A 14878-nucleotide genomic window follows, 5' to 3' on the forward strand; every position below is an offset into this window, starting at 1 on the left:
TGTTTGATTTAAGCAATATTTGAAGAAAACAGGGCAGATTCAGACTACACTTAAAAACTTATAAATAGGCCTTTTGAGAATTGTGTATTTATTTGTCTAAGGGAAACAGATGAGAATGGATCAAAAAGTATGTTGTCATAAAAATCCTGTATGGATAAATACACAAAACTTATATACACACTAGTCATTTAGCCCGTTACAATAACGGGCGCTAGAACAGTAGTGCATAAACATTAGTAGGAACAGTCTATATTAAATGGCAAGGGACTTTGACCTCATTCTTTTTGTTGGTCGTATTTTTTTTTCTTTCAGCCTTTCTTTTGTTGATGTTTACTTGCTGAGCTGACCGTTCTTCGTGGGCTGCCGCCGTGTATTGTGTGTCTTTAATTTTCTGTGACAGTAATACTGTCTTGTACAGCTCTATTCAATAAGGGCGGGTAGATAATTTAGTTCAAATGGCTCTGGAATATGTGAAGAACAACAGGTGCAGATCTTTATTTACGCGCGCCTTTATTCACTGCGCCCAACTGAAGTCATCCTTTTGAGGCTCGCCTTTTTGTGCGCGCCTTTACTGAAGGATGCCTGTGCGCGCCCTTATTGAAGGATACCATCTTGTACGTCCGTAATATACCTTTAATTTTCTCTGGCGGTAATACAGGCGTGCGTGTCGGTAATATGCCTTTCATCTCCTCTGACAGTAATACTGGCTTGTATGTTGCTGTAATATGCGTCACTGTATTGTGTACCTTTAATTTCCTCTCACAGTAATACTGGTTTGTATTTCCGTAAAACACCTCTAACTTTCTCTGACAGTAATATCGCGCGCCGCACCGTGCCCCGCGCATGCGCACTTCACCAGAAGACACCCACACACGGACACCTGGACGCACATAGGGATTTTATATATATATTATATACACAGATATACATACACACCACAAAATGGTAAACATACAGCAGATAAGGTTTGTATTACTGATATTAACTTTAAAATGAAATTTTACTGTGTAGAATTACATTTCTTAGTAGTAATCTTCACAAAAGAAACAAAGCAAAGGATATACTGTAAATGAATGAATGGATTCAAAGAGGTTAATTTCACTTCTGTCAATGTCTGTGCCAAAACAGAATTGTTGATTACACTGTTGGAAATAAAGGACATATTTTAAAGAGAAAAGGCAGAATGCATCTCTTTGTACAAAAGATTACTGGAATACGGAACAAACCAAGTCATATTTGCAACAGATACATGACTAGTGGAGAAAAAAAGTAAAGAGTGAGGTATTGATCTGTCTTACTTAACTAAGCAAAACATTTTCATTGTAAAATGTGCGTTTCTATTCTGGGTGCCTTCTGACCAAAAACGTTGGTTTTGAATCCAATTGAAAATATGCACCATTTATGCATTTTGCTACCACAGAGTGTGTTTATCAATAGATATTTTATATAAATACTGTATGATACAAAAACACTGTAAAGAAATATATAATAAAAACCTATAGATTAACAATACTATGTACAACAGACAAACTACACAAAATGAGACCAGAGAGACTGGTTTATTATTTGGTTCAAAGAATTGTTGCAAGAAGTAAAAGTACAACTTTCAAGAATTCCTTTCTAAATATTACAATCTATTACTATACCAAACAAATCAAGCTCTCTTTCCAGTAAGGTTGCAGCCAGATCTGGACAGCAAATATATATACTTATCTAATTAAACACAAATTTATTTGGAGTGGGGGCAATATGACAAAAATATATCACAGCATTTGATATACTTCCACAATACACAGGTATGCATTTATATATATATATATATATATATATATATATATATATATGCTAAAAGGGCTGCCTCTAGAAACACACTGAATGTTAACCTAATGAAAGAATAGTGGGTAGACAAACAGGCTCAGCTGTACTGTTAAGACACATGTATTGCACCCTAAAACAAACTTAAATAGCCAATAAGTGGAGAGTATTTTAACATGCCTATATAAGGCAGAACAAATCATTACCTTAAAACTGGTAGTTGTATACAATCCCAGCATGTCAATTATAGTTTCACAACTCCACCCACAGAAACCAAACCAGCAGGAGAGATGGCCCAAAATGTGAATCAGCAAAATTACTCTGTCAACACAAATGCCATGCCATGAAACAGTCAATGCATACAGCTGAACTCTGGATAAAGCAAATGCATTAAAAATACGGTACCTGGAAAAAAAAAAAAGTCCTCTATAAACAAACAAAAAAAAACAAACAAAAAAAAAAAAACACCTCTTTAACTGATTCCAAGAAAATGTATCTGTTTGACAATCAGAAGTGCTTGTTCATCTGGAATTCAGCAGAAATTACTGAAATAAGTTTTTAAATGATTAATATGGAATTAAACATCTTTTGTACAGTGCATCTGTAAAGTATTCACAGCGCATCACTTTTTCCACATTTTATGTTACAGCCTTATTCCAAAGTGGATTAAATTCATTTTTTTCCTCAGAATTCTACACACAACACCCCATAATGACAACGTGAAAAAAGTTTACTTGAGGCTTTTGCAAATTTATTAACTCTTTTAGGGCTAATTTTTTTTTTGTTTCTTTTCTCCCAGGGCTGAATATTTTTCCAAAAACTAACATTTTTTAAAAAAGAACACAAAGCAATTGTTTAACATATCAAATCAACAAAAAATATTTACTTTTGACAAATGTTACTGTCTTGCATGTTGTATGAGCCTGAATTCTCTATGATTTCACATACATATCACATACATTTTACACAGCAAAGTCTGATCTCGCTCAAAGCAGCCAATTTCAGTCATTGCCACATTGCACTCCTTACAATATGTGTTGTTTTGATGCCTATTTTTCAATTGTCTGTTGCTGCATTTTCTAACATATATTGTTAGTGTGTACTGTAGAGAGACAAGTCACCCATTTGCCATCGTGCCATGCCACTGCCACCAAGTTTTCTGCCTGCATGAAAACCGTATTGTCACCTCTTTTCATCTTCTGAAACTTTATGAACTTTATGTATGGCATTATAGCCTGGCTCACCCCATGGGATTTGCTTCTGTTTATTACAGAAGTGAATAAAACTTTGCAGCAGCACGTACCTAAGCCACCAGGGGACAAAACACGTTTGGACCAATGCTCCCTGAAGTTATATCACCAGTTCTGTCCCATCTCTATTTGTAATGCCACAGCGCGCTTCATCTCGTCTTTCGTTGTGGGTTTCCACTTTGAAAAACGAGAATGCGATGCAAACGCAGCCCGCGATTCAAAAAAAATCTCTGCCTACCTGTTTGTCTCGTCTGACAGTAGCTGAAAAGCAGCATCAGGAGACAGCAGCCTGAAGTACAGCAGCTGGTGATCTGTCGTGTCCAAAAGCAAGCCATGCCGTCTTGTAAACTCCGGTAGCCAGATCGGCTCTCAACGGTTCACTGTATGTGTATTTATCCCATGCGAACCTTGCCGTAGATGCATCGGCTGCGCGAAGGCACTCAACTGGCAGCAGATCCGCTCGCGCGGCATCGGCTGGTGTCTGATCAGCTGATGCCTGCTTCTAACTCTCTTGCTCGATCTCCTGATCACTGCCAATAAAGTCCGATTCTGAAAAATCAAGAGTCCGACTCCGCGGTAATGCGCAAAACAACGTCTGCCAAGTGTTTTCTTTTCTGCACTTGCTTCGCTGCCTTTTCACATGTCGGTGCCATCTTGCCTTTGTTTACATTTCGCAACTCACGCACACGCAATGTTTATTTGCCGAGTCAACGAGTCTAGCATTCCTCCAAGCACAGAGGGAATGCCTGTGACATGACAGTGAGATTTGTCGCCATTAACAGCTGATTGTCGCCCTTTATCCCTGGATGTCGACTTTTGTCGACATTCGCCTTCAACCCCTCCTGTCGACAAAAGTCGACATCCGCCCTAAAAGAGTTAAATGTACATGTACATAAGTATTCACAGCCTTTGCTCAATATTTTGTTGATGCGCCTTTGGCAGCAGTTACAGCCTCAAGTCTTTTTAAATATGATGCCGCAAGCTTGGCACACCTATCCTTGGCCAGTTTCGCCCATTCCTCTTTGCAGCACCTCTCAAGCTCCATCAGGTTGGATGGGAAGCATCGGTGCACAGCCATTTTAAGATCTCTCCAGAGATGTTCAATCGGATTCAAGTCTGGGCTCTGGCTGGGCCACTCAAGGACATTCACAGAGTTGTCCTGAAGCCACTCCTTTGATATCTCGGCTGTGTGCTTAGGGTAGTTGTCCTGCTGAAAGATGAACCGTCATCCCAGTCTGAGGTCAAGAGTGCTCTGGAGCAGGTTTTCATCCCAGATGTCTCTGTACATTGCTGCAGTCATCTTTCCCTTTATCCTGACAAGTCTCCCAGTCCCTGCCGCTGAAAAACATCCCCACAGCATGATGCTGCCACCACCATGCTTCACTGTAGGGATGGTTATTGGCCTAGTGATGAGCAGTGCCTGATTTCCTCCAAAACTGACGCCTGGCATTCACACCAAAGAGTTCAATCTTTGTCTCATCAGACCAGAGAATTTTCTTTCTCATGGTCCGAGAGTCCTTCAGGTGCCTTTTGGCAAACTCTAGGCAGGCTGCCATGTGCCTTTTACTAAGGAGTGGCTTCTGTCTGGCCATTCTACCATACAGGCCTGATCGGTGGATTGCTGCAGAGATGGTTGTCCTTCTGGAAGGTTCTCCTCTCTCCACAGAGGACCTCTGGAGCTCTGACAGAGTGACCATCGGGTTCTTGGTCACCTCCCTGACTAAGGCCCTTCTTCCCCGATCGCTCAGTTTAGATGGCCGGCCAGCTCCAGGAAGAGTCCTGGTGGTTTCGAACTTCCTCCACTTACGGATGACGGAGGCCACTGTGCTCATTGGAACCTTCAAAGCAGCAGAAATGTTTCTGTAACCTTCCCCAGATTTGTGCCTCGAGACAATCCTGTCTCGTAGGTCTACGGACAATTCCTTTGACTTCATGCTTGGTTTGTGCTCTGACATGAACGGTCAACTGTGGGACCTTATATAGACAGGTGTGTGCCTTTCCAAATCATGTCCAATCAACTGAATTTACCACAGGTGAACTCCAATTAAGCTGCAGAAACATCTCAAGGATGATCAGGGGAAACAGGATGCACCTGAGCTCAATTTTGAGCTTCATGGCAAAGGCTGTGAATACTTATGTACATGTGCTTTCTCAATTTTTAATAAATTTGCAAAAACCTCAAGTAAACTTTTTTCACGTTGTCATTATGGGGTGTTGTGTGTAGAATTCCGAGAAAAAAAATGAATTTAATCCATTTTGGAATAAGGCTGTAACATAACAAAATGTGGAAAAAGTGATGCGCTGTGAATACTTTCCGGATGCACTGTATACTCTTGTGCATTCAAGGACCATATGAAGCTAATAAATATATAAGAATCATTTATAAATATATAAGAATCATTTTAAGTATTTATAATTGTGTGTTGTTTAGCTCTGCATTTGCAAGGGTGGAAATTTCAAAAGGACTGTGATAGTATAACATCTACAGTTTTCCAGTTTCTCTTTTCTGTATTAACAGGAAACAAGCAGTAGTAGAACAAACCAAAACACACAGTACCTTAACTATATTTTTTTCCCTCAAACCCAAAAGAAGTACTAGAAAAGCAGGTTACCCACACTGCTAGCAACTGATTGCACCCAAAAGAAGTCTGGTTATAATTAGAAAAACTGGTTATTTAAAAAAAGCATTTGTCCTGCATTAGGTGGGCAGCATTTTAAAGATACAACACTAACTCTATAGAAAATGTATCTTCTGCCATCTATAGCAAATCATACAGCCTGCTACAACCTCACATGAAAATAATTAATCAAATGCAAATGACTAAATTTGCAATGTTGATGGTTGTTAAATACAACGAATACTCATAAGGGCATGCCTGCTGCAAAATATGAATGTGTCATAGTACTCAACTAGGGGGCTCCGCCCCCTGCTCGCTTCGCTCGCCAACCCCTGGTGTTGGGAATGAGAAAGAGCGTGATGTATGAATGAGATATAGAATAGTGTGAAAGTGTAGATGATGCAAATAGAAAGCAAACAATAAAGTGTGTGGCACAGTGTAAAGGTTTACTGGAAAATTTCTTTGCACACGCCGTTTAAGTGTAAAAGGTAATTCCAGGTCAGAACTTGTAAGGTCAATGAAGATGGTTATTGTCGTGATCAGAGTCAAGTTTGTCAGAGCTTAGAAAGAGTTGTGTCTCTCCAGGAAGTAATGCAATGACTTGGGTATTTATGTTTCCACATTAATATTTTTTGGACATAATATAGTGCGTTGTGTTAAAAGGGGCATTTGGTCTAATGAGATTGCTGTTCCAAATCTGTCTGTAACTAAGTCGGCGCAGATAAAGGCTTGAGGAATTGTAATAATATCTGGGAGAAGTCTATCTGTATTGGTGAGTGTACCATCTCCCAGTTGTAATAACCAATTGTTATGATCTGGATGTGGACATCGCATGTTTTGTACTAACTATCTTTTGAAAGCAATGCTAATTGCGTATTTTAAGCTGCACTGAACAATAGCTGAGCGCATGGAATGTGGAACAATAGCTAAGCACTGTCTAAAATCTCCTCGTAATAAAAGTACCTTTCCTCCAAAGGGAAGATTATTATTCATAAACGTTTGTAGAAGTTTATGAATGGTGTTGAGTAAGTGAGTGGATGCCATTGTACATTCATCAATAATTAACAGTTTTGCAAGACGGATGTCATGTGCAGTGCCACTGTTAATGTTCATAGTGGATATCGATTTGTAGGATCTAATGCAGTTCATAAAGATTTCACTTTCAGGTACATCGTTAGTTAGAAGCTTCTGTAGATATTCAGGATATGAATTTAAAGGAGGCAGTCTAATTTGACCGTTTTGATAACAACGTGTAAATTCATTACTTGTATTGCCAGTTGTTTCTTCAGGGAAGTTAAGTGAATGACAATTATTGCAAATGACATTCATTAATCCCAATGAATTTTCCTGAATAGTGGACTCATTATTGAACGTGTTGTCAGCCACCTTTATTTATTTTGTCCCTTCGCTGCCGTTTCTGTATGTCTGAGGCGGGAGGTGTTTCGTTTTGAATCCGTGCCTGTTTCGATGTAGCACTTTGAGACGCGTGCTGTATGCGTCTACGTTCAGTGTGTCTGTCCATATGCGCTCGTTTCTGATAATGTGTTAGTTGAGCTTTGCGTTTTTGGAGCCGAGACATTTTTTCTTCCGGAGGTTCAGAAGCGCATTGTAAGCGCCGCCGTGTATTTTGTTTTTTCATGCGGGTTCGTGTGTTTGGTCCCGTTAACCAAGCTGTATCGTTTTGTACCTGTGATCGTGTATTTATGACTTGTTAGTTCTTCAGCGTGAGAAATATGGATAAGTAATAAGGAGGATCGCACGCACTGTTAATATGGAGCCTTTTCTGCAGTTGAACGGTTAACAGTGCCTCATTGTAATGAGATCCACCTATACTGCATAGTGTGAATTGTGTTTGGTCCCGTTATCTGAGCCGTATCGTTTTGTACCCGTGATCGTGAATTTACGACTTGTTTGTTCTTGAGCGTGATAAATATGGATAAGTAATAAGGAGGATCGCATTCACTGTTAGTATGGAGCCTTTACTGCAGTTGAACGGTTAATAGTGCCTTATTGTAATGAGATCCACCTATGCTGCATAGTGTGAACGTGTTGAGATGACGTATGTTTAATACGGACGGTTCATTTAGAAATGGGGCTTTGTGTGTAGATTTGTGCATATTTGCGTTGTTGATTTGTTTCAGGGTGCACCGTTCCAATGCGATGCAATATTTGTCCATATATGCGAAAGCAGTATGGGCCATTGCCTTTTGGTGGCCTGATATTTACTGCGGTAGATGCAAAAGCAAATGAACTATTGTAGGATCTAATGCAGTTCATAAAGTTTTTACTTTCAGGTACATCGTTAGTTAGAAGCTTCTGTAGATATTCAGGATATGAATGTAAAGGAGGCAGTCTAATCTGACCCTTTTGACAACAACGTGTAAATTCATTACTTGTATTGCCAGTTGTTTCTTCAGGGAAGTTAAGTGAATGACAATGATTGCAAATGACATTCATTAATCCCAATGAATTTTCCTCAATAGTGGACTCATTATTGAACGCGTTGTCAGCTAATTGGCGCAATCGTTTAGCAGGTGTCTGCGGACAGTTCCTTTAGAAATGGGGCTTTGGGTGTCACTTCTTATTGATGTTAGTGTTTGTGGGTGTGAATCGTCGTTGTTGTGAACGTTTCGTGTGCCATGTCCGTAGTCTGTCCCGTTTCGTCTCTAATGGTCTTGGTGTGGCGGTCACGGCTTCTTTTTTTTGGTGTGGTAGGAGCTTGTTGAATCCTCCTCTTTGTGTGCGTCCCGTTTCGTGTGCAATGGGATTCGTGCGGCGCTGTGTGCTTTGCCGGCGTCTGGGGGGGATGTTGCTTGGAGGGTGTGGTGGGATTGGTGGGGCGCGAGCAACTTCTTTCTTTTTGTGTGCCAGGGGCTTGTTGAATCCTCCTCTTTGTGTGTGTCCCGTCCGCTGCTTTGGGGGGGGGGGGGGGGGGTGCTTGGAGGTGGGTGTGGGATTTGTGGGGCGCGAGCGGCTTTTTTTTTGTGTGCTAGTTTCGTGTGCAATGGCTTTCGTGCGGTGCTGTGTGCGTCGCCTGCGTTTGACTCCTTTTTTCTGTGGTCGCGGCCGCCTCTCGCGGCGCCTGCACAGTACGTCTTTTTGCGGCTACGGCCCATGGCCGGATGTTCCTGCGTCCATCCGGTTTAGCATTCTCGGTTAGTAATGTGGATTCTGAGCCTTCCACTAAGAATGCTCACTGTCTTCCATTACTTATTTAATGATATCCTGAGAATTAATAACCACATAGGTAGTATTAGATGCAAGATACTGAATATACTTCGGATTAATTTGTAAATAAAGGAAAAAAGCAGTCCTCGAAACTTGAAAGGGCACTCGGTCAACTGATGTGTCATCTTAGAAGTACAATATTCCAAACCGTGGCTGAATGCAACATACAATTATAAATGATACAGAACTGACTAACCAATTTGTAATGCTAAATTTTCTATGGAAAAAATTGGCTTTAGAAGCTCAAGTGTATGAATGATTTTCCCAAACATTAAAAAACAAAAATTGAACATGGTTATACCTTGGATTAAGTACATTCAAGAGAAATGAAAATTCAATTCAGGGTCAGGTCTGGTAAGACCAGAGCAGCATCTCACACTTCATTAGGTATGTATCAATTCTGGAGAAAGTACCAGTTTACCATAGACCATACCTGTACATAAACAAAACTGGGTTTCATCAAATACTTATCTAATTAAACACATAAGTTTAATTAGGGGTGGGTGATATGACAAAAATATATCCTAGTGTTTGATATACTTCCACAACACACACAAATGTATCAATATGATCAGCTCACAATTCTATTTTTTTTATTATTAGTAATTAGAGAAAACAAATCTGTACATACAGTTTAAATATATTCAGCCTCTTAACAGCAGCAGCAGATGCAAGACAGTGGCTTACTTCGTTTAAATACTGAATAGTATTCTAGAAGGCTCAATAAGAAACGCACCTATACAGGTGCTAGTTCCAGGTTGCTCTTTAGCTTAATATGATGCAGTAGAATTGAAAAATAAACCAGACTTTAGCTCAGATACACAATATGAGAAATCTTAGTTGTAGTGACAACAATACATGTAACATATAAACTTAAAAGATTTATATAAAATAAATAATTTTGTAGCAAAACCTGCCTTAAATCTGTGACAACCTATTATATGTCCAAGAGTGGAAGACTTGCAGTTATTTATGAATGGTAAATTTGTGGCATCTATCCCTGGATCTTCAAGATCTTAAAGCTATGTCTAATGTCTCTGAATATCCATTTAAAAGCATTAATTTGCATGACACTTGACATGTCTACCATCTTACAATCAGCTACAGTATACTCTAAAAACACAGATATAAGACAATTGTAGAATAAAAAATTGGAATGGGCCTTCAACTTAAAACATATCAAAATAACAAATAATTTACTGCTTCACTTTTACTTACAACCAGAACCTTTTCAGAGAGACATAATATTGTGCGACCTGAAAAAAGTGGCTGTTGTGTACTACACACAATCCTTTGAGAAACAGTTCATCTTCTCTCTGTCTCTGGGGTGCTTTTATATCTAAAGAATCACTACTGTTCCCAATCCCTACAATATTATTAATAATTAAAAGTACACCGACAAAAGAACCCCAGCATGAAGTGTTTCTGGGTATCCTTCATGTTACGTTTTTCCTTGAAATCTACATGGATACCAAAAGATTTAGGTTTATTAAAAATAAATAAATACTCCTCTAAACATTACCAAAAAGATTACTACTATAGTACAAAATACCCATCAAATAATACACCTACTGATTTGTAATAATAATGGAAATTACAAAAACCAAGTGCTTAGTTTTTATACAATAAGATGGAAGTATTAGGCTGAACTGATGGTTTTGAAAACTACAGTGAAACAAATCTTAAAAAAATAAAATATTGCAAGAAATAAATTGATAAAAAAAGGATTACTGCCACAAGGAGATCAAAATCAGCCGATATTGTAAATTGATCTGTGCAACCTCCTTGATTAGAAAAGTCCTCCCTCAAGAAACACACATAATACAAAAAAGGAATCACAAGATCAATACAAACAGTTACAGCATTTTTTCCCCAAATATGTGTAATACCTCTTCTCTGTGCCAACACCATCTAAATATCATGCTTGGTTCAAAGCAGTGTACAAGATAGGAGAAAAGTTTAGACAATGAACAGTTATGAAATTGACCTACATGATACAAATTTGAAATGCTGCAGTTAGCGAGTATGCTTATTGACTTACATTCTTCACTCATAGTATGCCCAACTACATCCATACCCTAACAAAAGTGTAAGATCCATACATTCTGGACTACACTGTTAAAGAAAAAAAAACAAAAAAAAAAAAACACCAATTTTAAACAGCAGCAAAAGACAACCACAACACCACTGTAATAACCTCAGACACAAACTAACAATCCATAAAAGGTTTGTTCAAAAACATTACATATTAAATTAAAAATAAAAATCTGGGTCAGACATATGGACAAACAGGTAATATGAAAGAAAATATGGCAATAATTCAGCTCTAAGTTACACTGAATTTTTCCACACTGAACCTGAAGATAATGTTTCAAAGCAGCCCTGATGGATGAATACTCATGCACAATCTTAAGCCTCGGGGCAAAAAAAAAAAAAAATCCTATGTTAAACAACATGTAACATACGTAAGTACCGGCATATTGAATTAACTGTTCCTACAATACTTACTTTCTCCAATTAAATATTATTTCTAATTTATGTAATATACATTTATAACAAGTAGTAGGAACTTTACTTGTTAACTACATGAATGTTAAAGATCTTTGTGTCCCGAGGCTACAAGATGTGTTAGGTACCCGCTGCTCAGCTTGCCATAACTTGCTTTTTGCTGTGTAATTATTTAGGGGTTTGTGCATTTATAAATATACAGTACTGTTATCAAATTGATGATTTACAAGGATTGTCGAGCATCATATTCTAGTTTCAAAAAAAGACCAGATACAAAATAAAAACAACTAAATATCACTGTGCTCAAAACTAGCGAATTGGGAAATCAACAAATCATATTTACAAACTTCGAACAATACATTTAAATATGAAAATACCAAATTTCAGTAATAATATAGTGACAAGCAGAAGAATAAATTAATCAACAGTCATGGGCACTCCACCAAAACCATTAAGAGTGCTGATTTACTCTAGTTCAAAATAATTTGCGGATAGAAAGGGGTGGGGGGTACAACTCTTTAGAAGTAAAGCAGGATACCAGTTTCTCAGTTCCACTTCATATTTTGAGATAATGGCATATACCATTAAAGAGTATCAATTAGACTCTACAATCATGATTAAATGCATTTTGTATGCTGACTCAAACTGCATACAACAGATAGGAATGCATCTGTCTAATTTAACTCTCCATAACTTATGCACGATTGTGTCATTCATTTATTTAAATTATGAAAATAAGCAAATTTAACAAGCCTCATCCTAGAACCTAGTGTTCTATTATATCCACAGCAATGACGCATACAAAAATAATTAAATGCCCTGCTATGCCTTTTTGGAGAGTTCTTGCAATATCCAATATTTCTTATGAAAATAAGAATATAAAAAAAAATATTGATATCTACACTAGTGCAAGTCAGAAATATATAAAATTACTCTGGGTCTCTTTTGTGCAACATCCTCAGAAATGTGAATGTGAAATGTGTACCATAAATCATTAACCTGAAGTTTACTTTCAAGGTGTGCCCCTGTTAATGCTATTAGATAAAGCTGCCCCAGCAATGTTAAGGTAAAGAAAGTATTAATTTAAGTAAGAAAAAAAAAAACACTCTTAATTTTAAGTTTACTAGTTCACAGTTTTTTTCCACATACACAGTAGACTTCTCAAACTAAGTGAAATTGCCCTTTGTGAAGTTGGTATCAGAATTATTTATTTCAGAATCTCAGATGTGTTTTAAGATACTTACATTTAATATTACAAGATAATGTTACCTACTGTGCCGATCTACGAATTATACATGATCAAACATGTCACAATTAGTATATGGTTCAGTTTTTCGCAGTTCATTAGAAAATATACTTCGGCTTTACTTGCACTTCAAATATAAAACAAAAAAATGACCGGTCTTTAAAAAGCATGACAACTCAACCAAGATACTGTATCAAGTACCAGCTTATTCATATATTATAATGTAATAAAATGGACACCATGAAAAAACTGACAACTAAATTTGAAAACCGTTAGGACGACACCAAAAATAAGTATAATGTCATTTACTACGCTGGAAAAAAAATCTCCCTTATTATAAAATACTGTAGTTTTCACGTGAGAAGTTCAGGTTAAAATTCTTGATTGTTAAAATGGTAAGAACTATTATATAAATGGGCAGATAAATTCAAAGGCATATTACAGAAATACTTAAAATGCGTAGGAATTACGGTCAGCCACTGTAATAGATAGGACGGATGTTAAGCACTCCTAGCGTATGAAACGTTTCATCAAGGCCATCAGCAAGCCTCAAAATCGACTATAAACGAACCGCATCATCCGGGAAAGTCCGTGGTTGAGGCCCAACGAACAAGCGTTATTTTTCTAGACAAGAAAATTACATTAAATTAATTTGCCAAGTATAATCATACATAAGTTTTCTTCCTATCTCATAAATATGTGCTCATTTTCACCACAAGAGAAAAACGGTAAGCTACACACACATACACATACACACACACACACAGCTGGTACTAACTTACTTCGGCATTCCAACGTTTTGGACTGGAGGGGGGGTTAATAAACGCCCAATGCAAAACACAGAGAGAGCAGAAACACCTACATAACACATATACTGAGTATAATTCAACTACGGTAAACCGACACACGGTAATGACTAAAATAACAATAATAAAGCACGAAGCTGACCTGCTCAATTTCCAAAGGGACGAGAGCTGCTTAAAATTCTTCCATCCAGATTTGACAAATGTTCCTTTTTGTTTCCTGCTTTCCTTTTCAAATGTAAAATTCCCTAGCCTCCGAGTAATTTTAATCACTATTCAACACACCAAACATTTTTTTTATTATTATTTTACCATTTCAACTAACATAAGACCTCTCCCCTCCACACTAAACATACTTTCGGAGGGGAGACGCTCAGTCGACTGCTACAGCGCGCGCCTCGTCGACGCTTTTCAGTCCCCAAGAGCGCGCACGCACCCACCCGTCCGCGCCAAAGCCCAACCCCGCATTTCTCGAGTAACTTACCGTCACTGACTTCCAACTTTTACGTGCTGCCGGGTCGAATTATTTCTCATTGTTTGTGCTTGTAATTAGGAATATCGCGGGTAGCGTTGCAGCGAATGAGATCGGATTCAGTGAGGGCTGATGTGTCCTATACGTGGAGTTCGCATGCTCACTGGGTGTTGGTGTGGCTTTCCACATAGATTAAAAAAAAAGATACACTGTTTTGGTACACTATCTGCAGTACGCAGGCATGGAGTGTGTACCGCGATAGACTCCCTTCCCGGCCAGGGCTGGCCCCTGCCAGGAATACAAGATGAACTTATACTGTACAGGGAAAATGGTTTTAAAAAGTGATTTTTAAAAGTAAAGTGACCGTATTTCTTAAATATTTTCAGTTGTTGCTATTACCAATGCTATTATGAAGTAAATACTTTAAATAATTAGAAAAATAATTTGTTGGAAAAAGATTTTTTTGATTTAATAAAAAGCTATACATTTTTAACGCAGTCACATTTTTTAAGGTAGACTGTGACTGCCAAGTCAGAAGTTTTCTTTCATTTAAAAAGTGTATTCCTTTTTAATTATTCTGGCGTATGTTCAGACCATAGTAAATATATATATATATGTATATGTATTCATTGCATTCGTAGTCTGTGTCACAATCTGATTGTATGGGTGGTTACCTACCAGGTAACGCTTGTGGTTGTTTGTACGCCTGATGAGCCCAGAATTAGGGCGAAACACGTGTCGCGTACTCTTTGCATTATTTGACAGTAAAACTATTTCAACCATATATATGTATGTATATAATCTGTTTATGTATGTATTTAAAGAACTACTTTAAAAAAACAATTTCCCCTTGTAACAAATAAAGTTCTATCTTTTTATTATTTTATTGATTTTATTAAAATCAAATAACAATCCATACAAATATGTCAATGTTTACA

General features: G+C 37.8%; 1 protein-coding gene across 2 annotated transcripts in view; it reads right to left on the bottom strand.

Moving 5' to 3' along the window:
- The window catches only part of fbxo34 (F-box protein 34), a 33136-nt gene extending 19022 nt beyond the window's left edge, over positions 1-14114 (bottom strand). Inside the window, exon 1 of one of the 2 annotated variants that reach the window (XM_028822057.2) lies at positions 13953-14114. The gene's annotated coding sequence lies outside the window, so the exon portion shown is untranslated. Of the gene's footprint in view, positions 1-13613; positions 13922-13952 lie in introns of those variants that run through there. The other variant, XM_028822056.2, reaches the window with a different exon arrangement.
- Between the last annotated feature and the right edge of the window lie 764 nt (positions 14115-14878).

The sequence above is a fragment of the Erpetoichthys calabaricus genome, chromosome 16, assembly GCF_900747795.2.
Source record: "Erpetoichthys calabaricus chromosome 16, fErpCal1.3, whole genome shotgun sequence".
Taxonomy (NCBI): Eukaryota; Metazoa; Chordata; class Cladistia; order Polypteriformes; family Polypteridae; genus Erpetoichthys; species Erpetoichthys calabaricus.